Raw genomic sequence first — 25,166 nt, 5'->3', positions numbered from 1 at the left:
TTAAAGAGCTTGGATTCTAAGTCTTAGAACAAGAATTCGGCAAGTTGTACTTAATGTTAGTGTAGTAGCAGTAGTAATCAAGTTTTGAGCTTAGCATCCAGGTTCTGCTTCTAGCTGGATTAAAAGTTGGTCCTTAGGTACAGGACCCTGGAGAGTTTGTCAATATGGTGTGGGAGAATATCTTTTTGGATATGAATCGGGGATGGAAGAAAAAAATAAAGATATTATTTTGCTTAGCACTTCCTCCCCTGTTATACTAATTTTAATTATTTATGACATGCAGGTTTACTACAAAAAAATTCAGTGTCCCCATTCCCTGTCCTTGGCTGACTTTGCCAGATTTGGGATGAAGTGAGGAAGGTGACATCAGAATGAGACAGCAAGAAGGAAAGGCTATACATGTCCAAAATTCCTCATACAAAACCCTTAGGGTTAGACTTTTTCTGAAATTCAGAATTTGGGGCATTTTAGACAGGTAATATAGTGAATATATAGTATACCATATAACACCCCTGGTAGGTGTTACAAAAACTTTAGTATTTCATGGCGAAATGGATAGTTACATAAAGAGGTTAAATATACACTATAAATAGCTTCACACAAGTTCAGGTTAAGTTTTGCTGCCTAATGAGTTTTGGTGGCAAACTTATGAAAACTTCTGGTTTTTAGAGATTGATGAATTTTGGAATTACAGATAATGGATCATGGTCCATGGGTGGGTAGGTCAAGGATGTGAGCAAAGAAAAGAAGTTGAGATCCACTAATGAGGCCATGCTGAAGGCTATTTGGTTGAGGTTTGGAGGTCCATTCTTCACTTTCTCCAGCCATAGATTGCACTTGTCCTCCAGCCCGATGCCCCTAAAGTGCATGTCACTTTGAGTGTCAGGTTGTGGATCCCTTAAGGCAAAGGTATGCCCACTATACATGCAGAGAACATGACTTTGAGATAGCAGCACCTCATACGCCATGGCCAAGTGTTGGACGTGGGTGGCATCAGGAAGTAAAGGACTGGAACAGAACTGCTCTGATTTGCTCTTTTAATGTATTAAGTTCATGCACAAGATCTCATCTGAAAAAAGGGTACTATACTATAGCCAAAGATCATGTATTGGCCATAGCATTGAAAAGTACATTGGATTGTATAATCGAAATTTCCTAAGAGAGTAGAATTTAAATGTTCTTACAAAAAAAAAGATAGTGAGGTGGTGGATGTGTTACTTAACTCGATCGGAGGGAATCCTTTCACAATATATACGTATTTCAAGTCTACATGTTATACGCTTTAAACATCTTACAATTTTGTTTGTCAATTATACCTCAATAAAGCTGGAGAAAAAAAGGAAAAGTGGGTCTCTTTGATTTTATTCTATTTGGAGTTTGTTGAGTTCTTGGATGTGTAGATTCATGTATTTCATAAAATTAGGGAAGTTTTGAGCCATTATTTCCTCAAATAGTCTTTCTGCCCCTTTATCTCTCCTTTCTCCTTCTAGGACTCCCATTATGATTATGTCGGTCTACTTGATGGAGTCCCATAGGTCCAGGAGGAATTTACTGCCATACTGAAGACAGAAATATAATCAATCCCTCTTGACCTCAGCATATAAACTTCCTAGGAGAATATGTGAATGCCTGATACAATGTAGATAAGCCAAATCAAGAACCGACTATGGAAATGATGGAAAGTTGGCTGTAAGTTCCCTTAGAACTACTGTTGGCAGGGCTGGTCCTTAGGCATAGACAAACATATGGAGGCCTACTTCAGAGATCATCTACCTTTTTTCTACTCCCATACTTTCCATACTCACAACACACCATCAGTAATTCTCACTTTACACTTAGTGATTTTCACGGAGGTGGTGCCCTACAGCGACATGTACCCCGATGGAGCTTATGGTACACCCCCTTCTGTGCACTCCCAGCCCCTCACAGCTTCAAATCACTGTAGTGAATGGCATAGTGGAAGTCTAACATATTCATACCACTAAATCCTTCCCTACATCAGGCTATACCAAAGTCCAAAATGTCCACCAAAAGTCATTCCTGGAGGCTGAGGTATTTTGAGGCAGCATGATAAACCAGGAAAACACTTCAGTTGAGAGTCAGACATATTTAGGTTCTAATCTCAGCTCTGCCACTTATTAGCTATGTGACTTTGAGAAAAATCACTTAACCTCTCTGAACATGTTTTCTCAACTGTAAAAAAGGGGATGATAATAATAATACAAACCACTTTACAGGGGTGTTGTGAGAATTAAATGAGACAAAGTTTATAAAGTCAAGGGGTGAAGGTGAGATGTAAATCTCACAAACTTAACACAGGCAAAGCAATGGCATGCAAAGAGCATAGGAGATTGGGGTAAGATAAAACTGGATTTGGAACCTGGCTCTGCATTTACTAGCTGTGTGACCCTTTCAAGTCTCTTAATTAGCTTAACTGATTTCCTTGTCTGTATAATGGGGATTAGAACACTTACCATAAGGACTGTCATGAAGATTCAATGGGAGAATGTAAGTGGAAATAAATATGCATGCATGCATTTCACAAATATTTATTGAACATATAATGAGTATGATATAATGGAGATCAGGGGAGTGTGGGGAAAGGTGGAGCAATACTTTAGAAAGGGTGCTCAGGAAAGCCCATTACTGGCACGAAGCATGTGATGGAAGAGCTTAGGAAACGGGAGTTTCCATCTTTTGCAAATTTTTCCAACTTGCACTACTTCCACCCAGACAACTTATAAAAATTTCTCTCCTTCAAGAGGCACGTATCCACTTCCCTGGGGGTACCAGCTCCCTATTTGCCAGTTTTTTCCTTTCCCATTAGTCTCATGTACTCACCCTGCCCTCCTAAGCATAAAATTCGGAGACACCAAGGACATTGCTGGTCCTGATTCAGTAATCAGTCCCTTTCCGTGATTCCTTCCTTGCGTCATGCCTGCTATTTCATTTGTAGGAATCCTATTTTTTTCTACCTTTTAATGATAAATTTATTCAGATATAATTAACAAACTTCTATCACTGACCACAGGCTGAACAGCAAGTCTCTTAAGACTGGTCATAGAGCAAGCTGCCAACACTGAATATAGTTCCTGTGTTTAACTCTGGGCACCAACCAAACAACTGACCCAAAATGTAGCCTGAGCACCTAACTCTGGATTTGGAGACAACCCTCATTTCAGACTAAACCCTTAACCCAGGCCCCAGATGGAGACCTGAATTCTACCCATAAACTGAGCCTCCTTCTGGTCACACTCTAAGGCCTTAACCCTGATTAAATTGAGTCCCTGGGTCTAGTCACATACTCACTGCCTATGCCTGGGCCAAGAGTAAGTACCTATGACTGGTCCCAGACTGAGTCTCTAACCTTGATCTGCTGTTGAACCCTAATTATGGCCACTGATAAGCTCTTGGTTCATAACACAGAGATCCAACCTATCATTAGCCATAGCCCCTAAACCTGTCCCAGGCTGAGTCTCAAGCCTGAGCTACAGACTGTGCCCTAACTCTGGGATATACTTAATATCCTACACTGACCACAAAATGAGTGCTCAGCAGAGATACTGACTGAGCTCTAACCCTAACCACAATCTGAAGCTCTGACTCCGTCACAGCCTGAGATCTGATCTTGGAAACCAACCCAGCTACAATTTCCACAGACTTAGCACTAACCAGAAAATGACCCCAACATTGGCAACAGAAGGACTACTAAACTTGGCCTTATACAGAGACAAAAACATGTACAGAGACTGAACTCTAAACTTGGCCTAAGACTGTGCCTTAATCCTGGCCAAGAAGTGAAACCAAATCGTCTATAAAACTTGAGGATATATTCTGACCACATCATATGCTCTAATCCTGCTCACAGATAGAATCCTGAACATAGCCACAGCCTGAGACTTAACTCCGTTCAAAGCCTAAATTCCAAACCTGGTCAGTATTGGGTTTATAAATCTGACCATAGAATAATCCACTGAACCTGGGACAGACTGAACCCCATCACTGGCCACTGGTTTGGCCCCTAAATCATATAGCCTCTAACCAGGTATAAACTGAGTCTCTGGCCACAGACTGAATTCCTAACTCTCATCACAGACTGAACCCATAAGCCTAAACTCCAACCTGAGTTTTCAATTTGAAAATAAAAATGATCCTCCAAAATGGCTAATGACTGACCCCAAATCTTTGAGATAGACTGAACCCTATCTCTGGGTAAATGCTAGCCCCAGACTGAATCCCACCTCCAACCACAGCTTTAACCTTAACCCTAGCCACAGACAGACTCCCGATACCAGAAACTGAACGGTTCATCAACACGGGGCGAAGACTGAACCCAAGTCTTGAAGATGAACTAAGGACAAAACAAGACGAATACTTTTCATTCTTTGCCTGAAACCTAGCAAGAGATTTAACTCTAACCCTGAGCACACACACAACTCACCATGGCCAAGATCTGAGCCCTATTCCTGGCCACATTATGAGCACTGCCCTGGCATGAAAGCTATAAATCCTGCCCACAGTCTGAGACCCAAAGACTGAACCCTAAGCCAGGCTAAATAATCATTCCTAACACTAGAAGGCTGAATCAAAATTCTCCTCATATTATTTGATCTAACAACAGGCTAAGACTGAGTACAAACCTTTGTCACAGACTGTCTTAAACCCATAAACAAAGCTCACTATGTTAGTGGCCACAGACTGAGTCCTAGCACTAGCTTGAGGTTGAGCAATCAGTCTGGCCACAAACCTAGCCCTAAATTGGGGAGAGATGTACCCACAACACTGGGCACAGTAAGGGCATGAAAAATCAGCACAGAGTGAACACTACTACTAATCCAAGAATGCCTGCTTCCCTAGCCAGAGTCTAAGTCCCAAACTGACACTAGGACATGAACACTCTGAACTCAAACCCTTGCAACAGCCAGAGCCCAAAACCCTGATTGCAGCCTGAGTTTCTAAACCTGAACACAAGCTGGATCCTATGTGTTGTCCATTCTGACACTAACCTTATTTGTAGACTGACATATAACAACAACAGCCAATCAGAGAAACAGGCTTACATTCTTAGCCCTAAAACCTTCTTCACAGTAAGCCTTAACCTGGCCATTGGCAACCCCCAAACTCTGGTAAAAGCTTAATCAGATTAAAAAATTAGTTGCATTTCTATGTATTAACAACGAACTATCTGAAAATGAAATTAAGAAAACATCCCATTTATAATAGCACCAACATAATGAAATATTTAGGAATAAACTTAACCAAGGAGGAGAAAGATTTGTACACTGAAAACTATAAAACACTCATCAAAGAAGTTAAAGCAGACACAAATAAATGGAAAGACATCCCTTGTTCATGGATTGAAGAATTGATGTCGACAAAATGTCTGCACTGCGCAAAGTGATCTACAGATCCAATGCAATCCCTATCAAAATCCCAATGGCATTTTAAACAGAAATAGAAAAACCAATCATAAAATTCATATGGAACTGAACAGACAGTTCTCCAAAGAATACATACAAATGGCCAACATGTACATGAAAAGATGCTCAGTGTCGCTAATAAGGGAAATGCAAATCAAAACCACAATGAGATATCACCTCACATCTGTTAGGATGGCTATTATCAAAAAGCAAGAGACAACAAGTGTTACTGAGGATGTGGAGAAATTGGAACTCTTATACTCTGTTCGTAAGAATGGAGAATGGTGCAGTCACTATAGAAAACAGTATGGAGGTTCCTCAAAAAATTAAAAATAGAACTACCATATGATCCATCAATCTCATTTCTGGGTATATACTCAAAGAAAATGAAATCAGTGTCTCAAAAAGATATTTGCACTCCCATGTTCATTTCAGCATTATTCCCAATAGCCAAGATATGGAAACAACATAAATGTCCATCAACAAATGAACAGATAAAGAAAATGTGGTACATGCATACAATGGAATATTACTCAGCCTTAAAGAAGAAGAAAATCGAACCATTTGTGAGGTACAGGACTTAAGTGAAAAAGCCAATCAAAGAAGGACGAATATTGCATGATTCCACTTATATGAGGTATTTAAAATAGTCAGACTCATACAAGCAGAGAGTAGAATGGTGGTTGCCAGGGACTAGGGGAGGGGGAAATGGGGAGTTGTTGCTCAATGTGTATAAAGTTTCAGTTTTGCAAGACGAATAATTTCTAGAGATCTGTTCTACAACATAGTGCCTATAGTTTAAAAAATGGCCTTGTGTACTTTAAAATATGTTAAGAAGATAGAGCTCATGTTAAATGTTCTTATCACAAAAATAAAAACTCACAAAAGAACACAAGGAAATGTTTGAAGGTGATGTATAGGTTTAGTGCCTTGATCGTGGTGATGGTATCATGGGTATATGCATATGTCCAAACTAATCAAAATGTATACATTAAATATATGGATTTTTTGTATATTAATTATATCTCAATGAAGCTTTAAAAAATGGAAGGACATTGCTCATGATATCTCTCTCCTTAATCAGCAAAATAAATTTTTCCATAAGTCAAGGTGTATTTCTTTTTGTGCCTCATTGATGCAAAAAGCACCTGAGAAAAGTAGTGTTAGCTTTTAGAGTCTGTATTTTGAGGAAGATAAGGAAAAAGAGTGCTTTAAAGGTATTGGGTTAACCAATCAACAGTATTTGCCACAGCCAGAGCTCTCTAAAATTCATATCATTATTAAAGAACCTATCTAAAAATGTTTGACAAATTGTTGTCCCCAAACTCAATCCAGCTACTAATTATCAGCCTCCTTCAAGTGTCTAAGTAAGCAAAAATAAGCGTATCGTATATGGAACAACCCTGGAATTATATAAACCAAAATGTTAATAGAAAAATAAAAGCTTAATCAGATAGCACCAATACCAGCACTCAGTGAACAAAAACTCTACACAAAACCAAAATTGGACCACTACCTGCAGAGTCAATTCTGATACAAGCGAAGCTGAAGTGCTAACACAGGTCACCAACTGAGCCATGCTCTGGCTGCAGAATGAGGTACAACACTGGCCACCATGACTTACCTCCACAGACCATTCCTGATATGGGCTACCAACAAAGACAGAACCCTGACACTGGCTAAAGTCAGAAAACATACCTTGGACATACTCTGGCCAAATATGCATCTCAAATCCTGTTCATATTCATAGTTGAAATCCTGGCCACAATCTATACTCTAATATTGTCCATGGGTGAAATGCTAACTTTGGTCTGAGACAAACTCTCGGGCACATCCAGGTAATGTCATAACATGTCAACAGACTGAATATTAAATTTAGACACTGACTGTGCCTTAACACTGGCCACAGACTGAGGCCTAATGCTAGACCAAGAATAAACTTCAACCATGAACACTAATTGAAACTCTACCTGATCAAAGAGTGAACATAAATCCTGTTCAAATTCTTATTTAGCTTTTCCTCAGGCAACAAAATCAGCATAAACAGTAAGCCCCAGCAAAGCCATAATGCTGGCCTTTACTGATTCCCAAACCTAGAATTAAGAGTGTTTCCAACACTGACAAAAAACTAAATTCAAACCTTGAGCTGAGCCCTAACCCTAGCTGTGGTCTGTGTAAGGCTGGTCTACAGACTGAGCCCTAACACTGATCTTAGAGTGAGGCCTCTTCCTACATACAGACTAAATCCTAATACTGGTCAAAATTTGAACCCAAATCTTGTACATTGACTTTACAATGAGGTATAATCCAGGCCACACTGACTGATGGCAGCCTCAGAGTGAGCTTTCACACTGGTCAGAAATGCACTCTGATCCTTGTCACAGATTGAACCATAGCTATAACTCTGGGCCCTAACATTGGTATCAGGCTGAGCTCTAAACTTGGCTCCATGGTCTTCTAACCAGGGATCCACACTGACTTGTAAAAATAGTGACAAATTGACTGAACCTTAACCGAAGGAAAGACTGAAGCCAAACACATTTCACACTATAAACCTGAACCCTGGCCATGACTTGAGCTATACACTGGCTCTTGATAGAGCCTTAACCTTGACCTACTAATTGATCTATAAATCCAGCTAGACTGATTTACCGTGGGCCACTATTTCACAAATTCATCTTCTTATACTCAAGTATTCGTTTCCTGGATATATTTTCAAGCATACTTTCTACAACAATAGATCAAGAGTTTCACCTTTGTATGCATAAGCACACAGACACACACACAGATTCTAACAAGCCTTACAGAAATATTACTTGTCACAGCTATGTATGTTAATCACTAATTTGTTTATTGATGGTTCTCGCTACTAGAATATAAGCTCCAAAGGGCAGGAACGTTATCTGGGTTTTCCCCCCACTTCTCTATTGCCAACATCTAGAACTATGCCAGGAATGCTATAAGTACTCAATAAATGTTTGTTGAATGGATGAATGAGCAGTTCCTTGTTACTCTTCTGTCCTTCTCTTATTGGACCTCTCTGTGCTATATTCTGGTAATTTTACTTTGTTTTCTCTCAGTTCATCTATCTGGCCATTTCTTCTCAGCTTCCTTTGAAGGCACCTCTTCCTCTACCTACCACTTGAATATCATTATTTTCTAGAGTTCCTTACTTAGTCTTTATCCTGTTAAAAATTACTATTCTAAACACTCTCTGAGTGAAATTTAATCCATATTTGCTTATTTAGTTACCATCTACATACTGATGTCTCCCAAATGTTTAGACCTCTCTCTTGTGCTTCAGACGTACATTTCCTTGCAGCCTATCAGGCATCTCCACCCAAATGTTCCACAGACTCTTCAAATTATAAATGTCCAAAACTGAATTCCTCCTATCCCACACAAAACTTGCTACTCTTTCTGGGTTTCCTATCTCAATGAATGGTACCACCATACACGCAGTCTTCCAAACTAGAACTTGGGAGTCACAACAGAACCCCTTCCCTTTCCCTCACTTTCCATGTCCAAATTATCACCAAGCCATCTGATCATACCATTTCCCTGCTTAAAATCCTTTCATGGTTCTCTACTGCTTTCAGGTTAAATTTTGAACTCATTTGTATAGGCCCCCTATTTCTACCTAATCTAGTTCCTGAAATATGGAACTTTATTTTGTTTTGTTTTTTGGTTTCTGCTTTGGTTCCCATTCTTATTTCTCTGTATGGAATGTGGTTGACCTCCATGCCCCAAAACTGACAAATATCTTACTAGTTCTTCAAGTCTTATCATTCAAACACGATTTCCTGCAGAAGAGGAATGAGTTCTTCCTCCTCTACGGTCCTATGGAACGCTATGTAGACCTTTTTAGAACTCTTTGCACATTGTATATCTCCCTTCCTAGATTGTGAGGTACTTGAAGGCAACGACTGTTTTCCAATTCTGTAGCAATAGTGCCTAGCCTAGTGCCTTGCACAAAGCAGTTTGCTGAATAAATTACTGAATCTATTAAATCCTCTTTTTCCTTCACTTCTCTTTTTAAAATTTCAGGCAATTACCTTAGCAAAATGCAATTCCTTTTTCTTTCCCTTTATTTCTTTTGTGAGAAAAAAGTTGTCCCTATCAGTAAAATTGTAGTAACACAACTGTAACAGCCCATTCAGCTACAAGGATTCGTCCCTAACAAAGAAAAGTCAAAAGTTAGGAGTGATTTTAGTCCGAATGAACAACCATTTTCTTCACCCTTTAAATCACTTGAAAGTGCTTAGGCGTCCCCACTTATTGCTTTATCCACCTCTGTTAACATATATTTTTTTTTTACTAAAAAGATAGTTTCTTAAAGACGTATACAGTTTTTTCTTATTATTCAAGTAGTATTGTCTATCTGTTCTAAACTATTGCATTACACCAGTGTATGTGGCCACTATTATTCATGGCAACAATGTGGCTTCATTATGGGTTAAATAGGCTTCTTCTGGGCTGACTTTTCATAGATCACATTTCTATGCCTGTTATGACACCATTTCAAAGGAAAGAATAGGATTGCCAATTAGAAACAAAATATAAATTTTTTTCCAGAACCTTTGAAGTGATTCTAACGCAGATGGGTTAGACAGAACACATTTTGATAGTTTTAAAGGACCATTTAAAATTCTAAATTTATCAGAGCATAAATAACATTTTTTAAAAGTCAATCAAAACTCAATGAAAATTTCAAATCACGATATAACGAGCTTCTTCCAAAATGCTAATACCTTAACCAACAGTGAAATAAATCTAGAACCTTGATCTGTCCCACACAAGCACAACTCCATACCCTAAGAAGGGAGATTTTGTAAGACAGTACGCTCCAAACTACTACAACACCCAGAATACTCTCCTCCATTTGAACTGTGGGGACCATCGGACCGGAGGGAGGAATTGTGGGTATATAGAAAGAAGTGTCTCGACTCCGTCTCCCACAATCCTCTTGTCTTCACTTGACTCTCTCCGCCAATACCAATATTGGATCCCCCACCCCAGGTAGAACAGCCTCTAGCGACCTGAAACTACATTTCCCATGAGGAGAAGGCTTGGGCCTCCGGCTTCCCTGGTGACCAGGAACCAATAGGAGACGCCGCAGCCGCCACGGTGTGGGTGAGCGTCCAGCCTTGGGCCTGAGGTGCCGGGCCCAAGCGGGCTCACGCGTGGCGGGGAGTTCAGAAGACAGTTGCGCGGCGCGTGAGGGCACTAGCCGCCCAGGAGCTGCCGCGCCGGCCCGATTTTCCGCGGCTGTATAAGGAGTAGCGCTTCGGTAGCCGGGGAGCTGGAGGTCAGAGAGGCAGAAAGCCTGAGCGGCTGTGGCTGGGGACTGTGGGACCGAGGGGGCCTAGGGAGGAGGGTGCTTCCGGGACCGCTTTCCTCAGCGCCTAGCTCCGCCCAGCTCCGCCTCTCCCGGGGAGGGGGTGTGGGGACTGGGAGTCGGGGGTGGGCTTCTGAGCTCTCCGCGCCCGTTCCCTTGAGTCTCGGGAGCGCGCTCTCTTTTTTTCTCCCCCGCCCCCCCACAACCCCCTCGCTATCTTTCTTTGTCCACCACGCCACCCCTTCATCCGCCCCCCCGCCCCGCCTTGTGCCTCCTCAGAGGTCTGAAGTTAGGGTTCTCGACCAGGATCTTCCCCATGCGGCGTGTGGACTCTGTTTCTTATTGCTTAGAGGAGTTGTTTGATCTCTTTCCTCTCTTCCCTCAATTTGCATTTCAGGTTTGGGCACACACCCCTCACAGTGCACACACTCTCTATTTCCTCTAGGGGCGTGGGAATTTCTTGCCACGCTCAGAGCGTGACTTTTTGTCAAATTTTCACTTTGCCTCCTTGATGGTGAGATAAAGATCATTGCCATCTCTTTATTGACCCCTCCAGCAACCCAGCACTTGCGTGACCAGATCTTTCGAGTGGAAAGGGTTTCACCTCGATTTCCAGAAGGGGTGGGGACCAGAAGAGGGAAGGAATCTCGCAGCAGTTGAGAAATACATGTTTAAGATTCAGTGCAGTGTTCTGTGAGAGTAAAAGGCAAGTTAGACCTGTTTTAAAAACCGAGTTTTGTAGGGATTTCCAGCAAGAACTGATAGCACTAATGTTGACAAATAGGGAGCACACCGACTACAGAATAAAGTAGACAGTGCAAAGCAAACTGTATTGATTATTTTATTATTACAAACACATGCAAAAAGTGCTGAGGGGTTAGTGGAAGGGGATACTGATGAGGTTGGGGGTTGATCTATGGAAGGTCAAGCCTAACCTTGAAAGTGCTGAAGGCTTGAAACTTTCATCTGTCTTCCAGATCAATTCTGGTAGGCTTTGTGAAGGAGGTGAATTTTAATTTGGCCTCCAGAAGAGTAAAGGGGATTTGAAATGGGCAAAGAGGAGTAAGAAAATGCTTCCTGATACTGGAGTTAGAATTTGAGAAGGGTAGATAGAAGAGGGAGCATTTGCGTGACAGGTGGGCTTGCCTGACTGGAGTAAAAGATTTCAACAGGGATAGATTGGGAAAGAAATATCGTTGAAAAGCATGGGGTCATAATAACAGGACACTTTGAAGGATCCACGTAGTTTGGATATTATTCTGTATCAAATAAAATTAAAGGCAAAAAATTAAGATTGAGTGATTTTTGTTTTCTCATCCTAGGGGAACCTGATTTGAGATCAATTCTTGGAGAACACAAGGAAGTGTGGTGGTACGTTCCAGGTGTGAGTTTAATTTAAACCCTAGGAGAACATTGTCTTATAGACTGTTTTGTTTGTAGCTATTCTTAGCTACACTCTGTAGATTTCAATTTTAAAGGCTGATGACATAAATTTATTTTCTTAAGAAATGCATTTGTTGTCCTTGTACATCATATTATCTGAATTGTAGTCATTTCGTTGGGCAACTATAATGACTGCTATTTATTGAGTCCCTATAATTTCCAGGCACTATCATTAAAGTCTGTCCACCATGGTTTGCTGGGCCCGCTGTTCACTTTTGTTCTGGACTTTCCATTTGTGGTAAGGAGAGATTGTTGTGAAGTATAGTTGATCGTCCTGGCAGAAACCCAAATGATTCACTTTTAGTTTCTGTGTCCGTATGTGTCTGCTATAAAGTAGCTGCCAAAACCAAATTAGCTTAACTGCTATTGCAGCCATAGCTAATTGTGTCTGCCAAAACTATAGTCAGTATGGCTATTTCTGAATTAGATGATTCTCTTTATAAAGCATGTCATGCCTCTAAGCTGTTTGGACCTGGACAGTGCTTTGGGGTTTATTTTATTTTAGCTTTTATTTTAAATGACCTTTTGGGTCACTAGGTCTCCTCCATGACCTTTGCCACATTAAGAGTTGGGGATGCAACAGAGCACGAGGTGTGAGCTCTCCCTGGGTCTGGTTGGTGAGATGGATGCCTGTAATTCTGAGGTAATGTAGTGTGTATAACAGAGACAGGCACAAAGTGCTATGGAAGGATAAAGGAAGGGGTGACTAACTGCAAGGCAGAGTCAGGGAGAAGGCTTCTGTGAGGAGATGACATGACAGATAGGTCTTAAAGGATAATGAGTTTTCCAGGCAGAGAAGAGTGGAGGGGAGGCATTCCAGATAGAGGGAGCATCTGTAAAAGACATGTGGCTATATGAGAGCAAGGCATGTCCATGCAATATTGAGGAATTCAGCATGTCTGGGGTGCAGATTGTTTGGAAAAAGGAAGGTATAATGGTAGAAGAGTCTGGGAAGATAGGTCGGGGCTGATTTATGAAGAACCTTGAATTCAAGGCTAAGAAGTTTGGATGTGCCCTCATAGACCAGTGTTTCTCAAAAGGTAGGGCATCTGCCAGCAGTGGTTGTGTTGCACTCCCACAAACATTAAAAATTTTATTAATTATATATTCTAATACATCATTTAAAAGATAAAACTGAACTGGAAATCAAATCTAAGGGTACTTAGGATATAGCTTTGTAAAAATAGAAGATGAACCAGTTTTAAGTTGATTTAAAGACAAATATTAAATACTAGTGCACATAGTGTGTGAATATCACCAAGTAATACTCAAATAACTGAAATACTCAGATAACTGAAGTTCGGGAAATACTTCCTGTAGGCAATAGAAAACCATTAAAATGTTTTAGAAGAAGAGCATCATGATCAGGTTTTCACTTTACGATGTACTGGAGGAGGGCATGACCAGTTAGGAGGTTGGTGCTCTGTCCCACAGAGAGATGATGAAGACCTGAGGAAGTAAGATATGAGAGAGAGGGGAACAGATTTGAGAGATATTTAGAAGGTAGAATCAGTAGGACTTGGTAGATGTGAATGTTATTATTCTATCAATGTCATCAGAATTATTTTAAAAGTCTGTATGTCACTTGCCTGTTATCCTTTATATTCTAAGATGAGCATATTCTTGCCCAAACAGGCTATGTACATATATGCATTAAGGTAACAGTGGAGGCTGTTGTCATGAATGGGTTTGGATTACACACAAGCATCTTTGCTGCCTTACTGAGTGTCCTTTAGAGCAGTGTCACAAATATTAAAGGCGCTGGTGAGGAATATGAGTATGATCTGTGACCCTTAGCCGTGTGAGGAACTCCTTCTTCAAGACCCACTCAAATATCAACACCTCTGTGAAGCCTTTCCTGAACTCTCTTTATCCCACCCCTGACACTCACACATGCATGTACACACAAAGCAATGTTAGGCCCTGGCTTCCATAGGACCCTGCACTTACCTCTGTCCTAGCCTGTACCACACTATAGTGTGTCGGTCTGTGGATATGTCTTTTTCCCCTCTAGACTGTGATCCCCTTTAGCATAGGGGCCAGTTCTCACTCACCTCCATACCCATAGCATCCAGAACAGCACCTGGCACATGGTAGGCACCTAATAGATGGTTATTGGATGAAAAGAATGGATGAGCATATTCCCATGAATATAACTCTGGACCTTGGTACCACAGAGTGCCAAATGCTACAAAAGACTAACTGTTTGCTACATTTGCTGAACAAAGCAGTAAATTAAAGTGACCTGGGTACATAACTTCACTAAAGGTTTCTTTTTTTTTCACATTTTTCCCCTCCCTTCTGTGGTTACCTTACCTTTCTGTTTCTCATCATTTATCCACCCAGCCACCTGTTCCTTAGTCCTTCCCATTGCTTTGCTCCTCTTGACAGAGTTCACATTGCTCCTGCCCTGATATTCTGTCAAGGATCCATCCCTTCCTCTCCACCCACCAAGTCCAGTTGACTGCATCCTTGAAATCACTCTCAAATGGGTCTCCTCCTACTCATAGACACTGCTAGTGGGAGTGTAATTTGAAACAGCCTTCTGGAGAGCAATTTGTCAATATGTATCAAAAATCTTAAGATTGAACATAGCTTTCAATCTACCACTTCAACTTCTAGGGCTCTATGCTGAGAAAATAAATGTGATGTTTTCAAAATTTTAGCTCTCAGGATATCCATCCCAGAATTATTTATAATAGCAAAAACAAAAAGAAAAGCAAAAGAAAAAAGAAAAAAATAACATTTTAGATGTCCAATACTAGAGGTTTAAATTAAATCAACTATGGTACATCTATAAAATGGGTTACTAACTAGCCATGTAAGTTGATGTTACCACAGGATATTTAATGCTGTGGAAAGTTGTTTATGATATATTTAGAGAAAATTGAGCTTATAAAGCTGACAGATCCAGTTTAAACGTGCACACACATATCACACATGCACGTGTACACACACACATAGGAAAAATCCTGTGATGGTAAACATACAAAAAATATTAATAGAGGTTTGCTATCAATGCTAAGATTACATATGAGTTCTATTTTTAATCTTTGCAGATTTTTATTTTCTAATCATCTATAATGATATATTAGTTAGTTTTTAAAAAGTTATTAAAAAATGTTTTCCCCATATTTACCCCTATTACCATTGCCTTAGTTTGGGGCACACTGCCCCCCGCCCCCTGCAACACGCACATGACTTCTAGCCTGGATTGCTACTGCCTCTAGTCTGCCTCCCTTCCAATCCGGTCTCCACCAATACTGACACAATGATTTTTCTAAATCGCAGATCTAAAGCTATCCAACTTTATATAAAATAGTTCAAAGGCTGCCCATTGTCCTCAAGATGCAATCCAAGCTTCTTAGAGTGGCTTATAAAACCTTTGAAAATCAGCTCCCTGCTTTTCTCGCCAGCCTCACTTTTTCCTACTACAATGTACTTTTTCTTGGAGTCTTAGACCGGAGCCTGGCACATCCTGGTTGTTTAGTTAATGCTAGCCAAATGTTGATGTGGACTGTATGGATTAACTATTGTGTGCCAGACAATCCACCAGTATTACATTTCATCCTAAAAGTAGAAATATTAAATGCATAAAAGTTATCCCTATTTTACAGATGAGGAAAATTAAAATAAATAAAACTTGGAAGAAAAATAATTATAATAACATTTTTTATAGGAAAAAAAATCAAAACCCTCTGCCATAACACAGCTCTCTTCATTTTCCTGCAGCCTGTGCCAGTCTTTGTCAGTATGCATACAGACTTTGTTCATTCCCTTGGGTGAGTTATATGTGACCACTGCATAACAAGAGCAGTCCAGACTGATGTGATCTCACCATGTCATGGTTCACATTGTGCTAATGTACAGAAATCTTTCCTTTGTGTACATAACACTTCATACAGGAGAGACGGAATAGCTCCAATTGCTGTGTTTTTCTTTGTGTTTTGAATTTCTATGTCTTTTGGGATGAGGATGTCAGCAGAGAGCTACGAAAAACTGATAGAATTGAATGTACAAGAAACAATGTGTCTCATGGGAGCCAATGTCATTGGTTAATTTATTTTTTTAAATGTCATGTAGATGTATTTTCCAGCAATCTGTCCCCTGGGAAGACCTTGGTTGAATTTAACTGTTAATCCTATTTACAGAATGCAGCCCATGTGTGCACTATATTCTTGCATTGTTAAGTGATCTTAGACATATGTAGTGGATTACCATAACGACATACAATCAGGTGAAAAAGTGTATCAGTGTTCATTTTGTCATTCAGGATCCTGCAGCTTGGTCTTGCCTTCATTTTCCTTACAAATAATACCCATTGTGCAAAAACGGATGCTCTTTAAAGGACAGAAGTCCTAAGTATGAATCATCTGAATAAAATGATATTATCTTGTAAGGAATTGTCACTTTTCAATACTTCAGGAAAAAGAATCTATAGTTCTGCCGCTCCATCATCAGATAAGTTGAACATGGGAATTAGAATTTCAGTTCATTAGATGCATTATTGTGGGCGTACTATGTGCGAAGCACTCTGTTAGGCATTGTGCTAGATACTTAAAAATACCCACTTTTAATGCCTTCCAGGCAGAGAGAGAGAGAAAGAGGAGATCTGTTACACACCAGAATGAGTGTGCAAGAGCAAATGAAAGAAATAGAGTTTAACAAGCAGGCCCATCATATAAATGAAGATTTGCCCAGGTGGAAATTGAGATATGTGCCAATAGGGGTTTGTTCTTTTGTTTTCTGTCTCTTTCCTCTGTGGGATATATAAGCAAAAATGAACTGCTAGATAGCTGATAAGCAAATGATGTAGTTCTCTGTTTACAAACAGTTGGAGAGGAGGAACGGTGACTTTCTGTCCGTCCAGTCCTGCACAAGCCTGCTGGGGATGTTGTAAGAGTTATGGCTATGTCAGCTTTTCCAGGGTTTCTGTCTCTGCTGCAGAGATTTGGCAGACACCTCAGACAAATTTTATGTCTCTTAAATCTTCCTCAAGCTAGGCTTGGCTCTTAGATTTATATGTACAAAAAAAGCAAAGTGTTTACCAGTTTGACATTTTTGAAGATCAAAACAGACTCAATTTTTTTTAAAATTCAGCATACACCTCAGTTTAGTCTACAGAAAGGGCTAATTGCTTTTGCTATTTGTTTAAAACAGCCGAAATCTTTACTTTCCAGAAGTGGCGACTGATCATATGTCTAAAGATTTCTATTCCAGGCCTCTGTTTCTTCCTCTTTTTCTTGCCTACAAAATGTAAAGTTTTGCTAAAGTCTTCATTTTTCTTTTTTGCCTTTACTGATACATAGTATGAAACAATGTGGGATGGGAGGTGTGGTGAAATATATTGGCAATCTAGGAGAAAAATAAAAGATCATTTTTATTAATTCCATCCTGCCCCCCTTTTTGGCTCTCAGTTTTTCAGTGGTCCTTTACCCACAAAATGTTCTTTGGTATTCTCTGCGTAATAATGATAGGTGAGAATAAGAACTGAAGAACTTTCAATGACTACCCATTAACAAGGCTTGTTCAAATGTATCTGTAGGCAAAGCACAAATGAAAGTTTGGCTGTAATTCAGAAGAGTTGAAACACGGTTTGGAGAATGTTCTATAAACAATATTGCTTCAGTGGTGAACTGTGAAAGATAATAATGGGGAAATCCCCAGTAAGGGCCCTTCTCATCCGCTCCAGCTGCTCTTCTTTTTAGCCAGCAACAACTGCCAGTTAGAGCTTCCTGGGCTAGAAACTGTCCCACAGTAAGGCCCCATAATATGCCCTCTTACCATTTCTTCTTCAGTCAAGTCCTCGAGCACACTTCACCAGGATTACTTTGGTTACATAATCTAATTTTCACCTTTCAAGAGATGCTGAGTTTGAATTCAAGGAGCACTTGATATAAAGCTCATTCATTCAATGGACATTTGAGCACATATACAGGACCAGACCCTAAGCTAAGCACTAGGAATACAGTGATGTATTAGAAGTAGTCCCTCCTACCCTTAAGGAGCTCACAGTGTAACTTAAAGGCCAGAGTCTCACTATGCTGAATCATGAAGGATAAGTGGGCATTGCCTGGAATCTAGGTGGACAAAGAAGTGGTGAGCAAGTATTCCAGGCAGAGGGACCACTAACACATGCGAGGCAGTCATATGTATAAAAATGGATAGTTTAGAAAAGAGTAAGATAATGTGTATGAACCAATGGGAGTGTGGGAGAGGGGACAGGATAAGAATCTGGAAAGCTATCCTGTGGCCAGTTGGTGAAGGAGGTCTGCTTGGTAAGGAGCTTGGCCTTTATCCTGTAGGCAGGGGTGAGCCAGCACAGGGTTTTAAGTGGAAGAGTAACATGATAGGAGGATGGGCTTTATGGGGAAAAAAACTGGAGACAGAGAATGTTCACCTTTTAATTTGGCAGTCTTTGAGGGGTCTTACCCTAATCACTTGCCACTATTCAGCAATACCATCTCCGCTAGGTTTCCTTTCAGTATACAAAGATCACTTTGAACAAGTGTTTCCTTCTACACACAAGACATAACTTCCTGCACTCCTTCACATGTTGCTTAGCTGAATATTCATTTTTTCTAACTCAAATCAATGATCCTAGTAGTGATTGGGGCTTGATTATCATGAAGGAAATCAGAGTTTCAAAGCATAACGGCTTAGTGTAAACAACTATATGAGGCTTATTTATTGCTTACTATCCGCAGGGCTGAGGTGAGTGCTGTTCAGCTCCCCTTAGGGGCTGGGGAGGGAAAGGGACAGAGGCTGAAGAGGTGGCAGGAAGTGGCTGTTTAAAAAATGGGCAGTATCCAGAATCTTGAAAGTCCCTAAAGGCCGCATGCAGATACGAGAAGTAGATATAAGAGCCAGAAGTATATGAATATAAAACAAATGCGTGTTGAAGATACCTGTGCCCAAACAAATTGTACTGTTCCGCCAATCAGTTTTAGAGCCTATCTTTTCCCTGAGTCAGATACTGTAAATGGCTTCCCATTATATGTAGGATGAAGTCCAAACTCTTTAGGCTGGCATTCCGTACTTTCTTCAGTCTGGCTCCAACCTACCTTTCCAATCTTCATACTTCTCTCTTACAGAACTTCTCTGCTCCAGCCAGTTACTCTTTCAGACTGCTTTGACATTTCCTCACCCACACTGTGAGCCCTCTCCGGGCAAGGACTCTGTTTTTTTACCTCTTTGAATCCCCCACAGTGTCTTGCATATAGTAGGCACCGAAGGTATATCTGTAGGTTGATTATTGTTCCCCCATTCTTTCCAATTTCTCTACTACTAGTGACCTAATACTCTTTCTACTAAAAATGGCAACTGAGACACTAGGTGAAAGGGGTCAGTGTTCAACAAACAATGTTTTAACTTTTTATTTTGAAATAATTTTAAATATAGAAGAATTACAAGAATCATATAAGGACTCCCATATACCATTCACTCAGATTCACTAGCTTTTAACATTTTTCACTATTTGATTTGTGATTCTCTATATAAATTTGATTATTTTCTTCTGAAACATTAGAGGTTGAAAAAGATGTACTCCCTACCCCTCTCCTTTTTTCCTCAACATTTTATGATGAAAATTTTTAAATATACAGAAAAGTTGAAAGAATTGTATGGTGAACACCTCTTAACCCACCAGTTAGATTCTATAATTAACACTTCATTCTATTTGCTTTATCACCTATCCATCCATCTATTTGCTTTATCACCTATCCATCCATTTATCCATCTTTTTATGCATTTCAGATTAAGTTGCAGACAACTGTACAATTCTAAATTCTTCAGTATGCATATCATTAACTAGATGAACAAACTATTTCGTGCTCTGAAATCAACCAAATCATCCATTTATACCTGCATTTACTGTGTTGCCAGAACTCTGTTCTACCTGTTTGTCTTAGATCTGTTTGGCCATGGAACACATGTCTCTTTGATTAACTTTTGAATGCCCCTCTACTTCACCTAGTTCAGTGCCAGACACACATTCCATAAATACCACTTGATGCTGATGAGCAGAGACAGAGCTAGAACTAGGGGAAGAATTACAATAAAACTAGAATAAACTAAAGGAGGAGAGGAGTATATGAGAAGAGGACCACAAGTGAATGGGAGAGAGAGAAGCTAGGGCTTGAAGAATTGGGGGAAGTAGGGGATCTTAGCCCACTTGGTCCTTCCAGCAGTACTTCTATCTGCTACTTTCCACCCCTCTCTTTAGAAGGACAGGCTCCAGGAAACTAGGGACAATTACTGCTCAGCAGAGCACATGGTAAGTCTCCTTGCTACTATTTAGGCACCAATTAGTATATTCATATTTCTTCATGAATATGCTAATCTACTAGAAGATACAGCTTAGTTTTAGACGGTATGGGTGGGCCACTGAAAACCTCTTTCAAACTAAATCTGTGTTACAGGACAAAGAGCACTTGAGTTCAATGAATCCTAGTTTACTTTTTCTTTATAGCCTTTCCTTGTTCTGTTGTTTATGAATGCAAGGATAGCTCTAATATGCATTTATTGAGTAATTATTTTATGCCAAGCACTGTGCTAGCTGCTATCACATCATTAATGCTTTCCACCAACCCAGTGAGGCAGGTACTACTTCTTTTCCCATTTGCCAGCTAAGAAAACTTGACACTCAGCGTGGTTATGTACCTTGTCCGTAAGCCAGAATTCAAGAAACTCAGGTTTGTCTGACTTCAGGGCCCAGTGTTCTTAACCACATTGTCAGATGAAATTAAAAAAAGAAAAATTATCAACCCAGTATAAATGCAAGGAAGTATACTTTCACTGTATTGACTCAGCAGGTGATTTATTCACTAAGCAAGTCCAATTAAATCACTGAATTAAGAAGGAATTTAGTCACTCAGACTTTAATCATTAGAATGTTGGTATAGGAATGGATTTAGTTTGCTTGAGTTCAAATCCCAGTTCATCACTTACCAGTTGAGTGACTGTAAGCAAGTCACTTAACATCATAAGCCTCAGTTTCTTCGCCTATAAAATGAGGATAATAATACCGACTATATAGCTATGTTTTCAGGACTAATTAAAAAATATTGTAAAGTATCATGCCGTGTCTTGCATGAAATGCGTGCTCAGCATATTCTAGATCACTTTCTTTCCTTCCTTCTTCCTTTTTGGGACCAGACCACTCACCTGTAGCTTTCATTTGAGGAAAACAAACTGCTCCTAAAACATTTTTTTGAAGAGAAACATTCTGAAAGAGAATATTAGGCTGATTATTCCCAAGCCTGAGCAAGGACAGTTGCCCAACTTTTATGTGAAGCATATTTCAAAATAAGCTAGAAACATGAACCCTTAGGAGAGTTGGAGTGGTCCATACCTCTGCTTCCTGGAGATTAGGACCAAATTGTGACATCATCTACTTGGTCGCTAAACTAAATTTCACAATTGGCATAGACTGTTAGATATTGATAAGTAAGGGCCAGCCGTTTCAAGCAAGCTAAGGCTAAGACAGTATAAGTGACTTGACCAAGGTCACACTGAAAAAATCAGGAGAACCCAGTTCTCCCAACTCCCTGTCTAGTGTTCATTCATTGGTTCCTTTGTGGGCTCTCAGGCAGGTAAAACCTAGTCTTGATGCGTGTTCTTTGCAGGAGCTTGAACTGATTGAACTCTCAGGGTTTGGTACAAGTTTGATTGACTTAGAAAACATGAAGCTCTGTTCTGGTTCATATCAATCCACTAGCTACTGTGGCTTTCAAACTGTTAACATTTCTATTTTGTTTGGAGTTTAGCAAATTAGTATTGTTTCTCCCAGTTTTAGATTCATGGTTTGGTTCAAGTTCTTGCTTCTTTGAAATCTTCCACTGGGATTTTTGTTTTTGACAGAAACACTCGGAATCCAAGGTGGTTAACAGTGGGAATTCATTTGGAAAGATCAGTCAGGCTTGATGACAGCTGCTGAGAAGGAGCTCGGGTGGATTATAGAATCATTAGTGCTTACAGTCTGGAGCTTGAAGTCAGGATAATGGAAACTTGCAATGTTTTTTGGGGTGTATATGTTTGTGTGTTTGTTTTTATCAGGATGCTGTGATGTTTCATTTCCGTTCTTGCTAATCTGAGTTGAAACTGCTGCCTCCCACCTCATTGCCTTTTGGGCATACAGTCATGTTCTTGATATGATCCTCATCTGTTTGCTGTCGGAAAACAAGTTAACAAATAATTGTCTTTTCTGTCCTTATACCTTTAGTTTGAATGGCCCTTCTGAGGAACTTGAGGAATATGAATTTCAAGCTTAAATATGTGAAGGAGTTCAGTTGCAATGTCCAAAGGCAGAGCAGCCTGATTCTGAAATAAAGTCTTTGTCCCCTTCAAATGGTTGTGGTTTTAAAAGTCTCAGGCAAGCCTCCTTTGACAGACCTAAAATTGGGCTGACACCTTTTTTAGTGGCCAGCCATGCCACAGGTGAGGCTGTCGTGGAGGGTTGCAGTGATGAGGCCCCTGGAAAACTGTGTTCCACCTGCCTGGCTTTCTGCATGCCAAAGGAAAATGAGTTCTGGTGCTAGAGCTGCCAGTGCGTTTTCAAGCCCTTGACTGTTTACCTAGAAGTTGAAAGGCTGGGATTGCAGCTGTGGTGGTAAAAGGACCATTCTCAATATCTCAGAAGGCAGGCACTTTCCAGGAAGTGAGGTTTTGGATGATTCCAGCAAGTGTATTTCTGTTTAGAAAAAAAGGTCTCACTTTAGATTCATTCACTCTCCCCATGCCCTCTCCTCTCTTCTCCACTCCCTGCCCTCTTCTCCCCTTTCCCCTTTTAAGGGCTAACTTGTTCTTAGCAACCAGTCACCTAACTCTTCATGATTCATATTATCCATTTTTCCACATTGATTTAACATAGATTTTGGATACATATTTTATTGACATTTTCAGTGTTAGCAATGACATTCAAGGGGGCAATTAGAAAAAGTTTTCTTTCTTCTCACAGTAGGTGAGCTGGGCACTTGTTTAAGGACACAGATGGCGTTGGAGGGGGCCAGGGGGAGCTGACATCTGATATTTCTGCTATAGCTCCCACCTTTCTTTGGCTGCTTCAGGATTGGACCATGTGAAAAGATACACACTTGGGTAACCAACATACAGATGGAAATCAGGACATGTGGGATTTGGCTGAACCAAAGGTCCCCAAACATTGCCTGGATCATTTAGTACCCCAGGTGTGGCCACCCCAGGACTTCATGTGCTAAAATTGTGTCCCAGCTTAAGCCAGCTGGTCACTGTATATATAGTATCAGGGCAGCTTGGAGCCTCATAAAGCATGACTTTGGATTTTTACCTTGTGGATTTAGATGTAGCCAATCAACCTGAATTCTTCCCCACAGACTGGGCAGTGAGGATGTACCAGGTTAATAGAAAGATTTAACAAAAGGCGATGTTCATACCCTTGCATTCTAGATGGGACATAATACTAGACCATACAAAGAGAAATGGACTGATTTTCCAGAAAGGAAGGAAGGAATTAGAGGGCTTCAGTTTTCTTTAATAAACGTTTGATGTATTATATATCAGATTTTTATATTTTTCTTTTCAAAAATTTCCCCTCTGTGGAATTTTAAGAGCAAACAGTGCTCCCTTCTAACTTTAAAATTGGAGGAACTGGAGAATGTTTCCTGAAATTATATTGGTCCTTTCTTTTTGTTTTCCTTATGTGATAGAGGTGCCTCACTTCAGTCATTTAGGAAAGATTTGTTTCAGAGTATAATAATAATAACCCCATACAATTTTATGGCCCTTTACAATTTACAAAAGGGTGTTCATACCTATTATCTGATTAGCTCTTCACAGCGATCCTGTGAAGCAGTCAAGATAGGGACTATTATGTCCAATTTATAGATAAGGGGGATTAGACTCGGTGAACTCAAAGGACTTGTCCAGGGTAACAGAGCTAGAAAGTTGTGGAATTGGAACCTAAACCCAGGTTTCCTGACCCAGCGCCAGTACTCCTTCAGTTGTGTCATGTTTCCTTCCTAAGAGCCTATCTCCTTTTTGTTCCTACTCATGATAAATTTTGAAATCAGTCTGAAAGAATGTGCTTCAGTTTAGCAGATGGGTAAAACTGAAGCACTTACAGGTAAAGTGCCTTCTTAAGGTCACCTATGGAGAGAGTCCTGCACATGAGTTTTAACTTTTCATCTTGACTTTAACTGAATTATTTTTAGGAATACATAAATTGTTTTTCAATGTTAAATATATGCACAAGAGTTGTGTGATCCACTGGTTATAGGTGTGAAAGCTGTACCTGGCGAAAGGGACTAGGGATGAAAACTTTGCTTAAAATAATTAGCTTCTTGCCTCTTTGTTAAGAGATGCCGTGTTCAATATAATTTAATTTCTTTATACTTCCTTTGCTTCCAGTCTTTTAAATACAATTCTTTAGGGAAAATTAGCAAATATTCATTCTGAATGTTGATTTCTCAGGAACAAGCATAGCTGGAGGAAAGAGAAAGGAGAGAGGTGACTTTCCATGCTCTATGAGTGGGCAAACATTATTTTGTTTGGGGCTGCAAGCTAAGATTTCTTCTAAGGCATGCAAATTGTAAAGTTCTGATTTGTCAACTGCATGCTGTTCTTTAGGCACTGATGTATGAAATCCCGAACGAATTCTCCGATGAACATACTGCTAATTGCTTCTCCACCTGCTCTCCAACCTCCTCCACCCCACCCCCTCCACTTCCAATTCAGCCTATAAGTGTCCGTCATTGGAGATGGATGGTGACACATGCAGTAATAGCAATTCATAAAAGCCAGTTCCAGCCCTTGTCTTCAAGGCTCCTGGATTTTCCACTGCCTGCTTTTGTGTAAGTGAAGTGGATGGAAGTGCTACTGGCATCAGAATCCACCTCCCTATGCTCCGTTGCTAGAGCTCAGTTGCTCGGCTGGAGCTGAGCTAAACAGAAGCATAGGATCTGAGCTGAATTGTAGCTGTTTTTTTTTTT

At 40.2% G+C, this 25,166-nt stretch overlaps 1 protein-coding gene across 15 annotated transcripts in view; it reads left to right on the top strand.

Moving 5' to 3' along the window:
* Positions 1–10,354: 10,354 nt before the first annotated feature.
* ENOX2 (ecto-NOX disulfide-thiol exchanger 2) overlaps positions 10,355–25,166 on the top strand; it is a 259,106-nt gene continuing 244,294 nt past the window's right edge. For 2 of the 15 annotated variants that reach the window (XM_044763507.2, XM_044763506.2), the window contains exons 1-2: positions 10,560–10,728; positions 12,081–12,140. The gene's annotated coding sequence lies outside the window, so the exon portion shown is untranslated. Of the gene's footprint in view, positions 10,729–12,080; positions 12,143–25,166 lie in introns of all 15 variants that reach the window. The other 13 variants (XM_014852950.3, XM_014852953.3, XM_070501969.1 and 10 more) reach the window with 13 other exon arrangements.

Source organism: Equus asinus, chromosome X (genome assembly GCF_041296235.1).
Source record: "Equus asinus isolate D_3611 breed Donkey chromosome X, EquAss-T2T_v2, whole genome shotgun sequence".
NCBI classification, from domain to species: Eukaryota; Metazoa; Chordata; class Mammalia; order Perissodactyla; family Equidae; genus Equus; species Equus asinus.
This window is presented reverse-complemented; position numbering and strand designations above follow the sequence as displayed.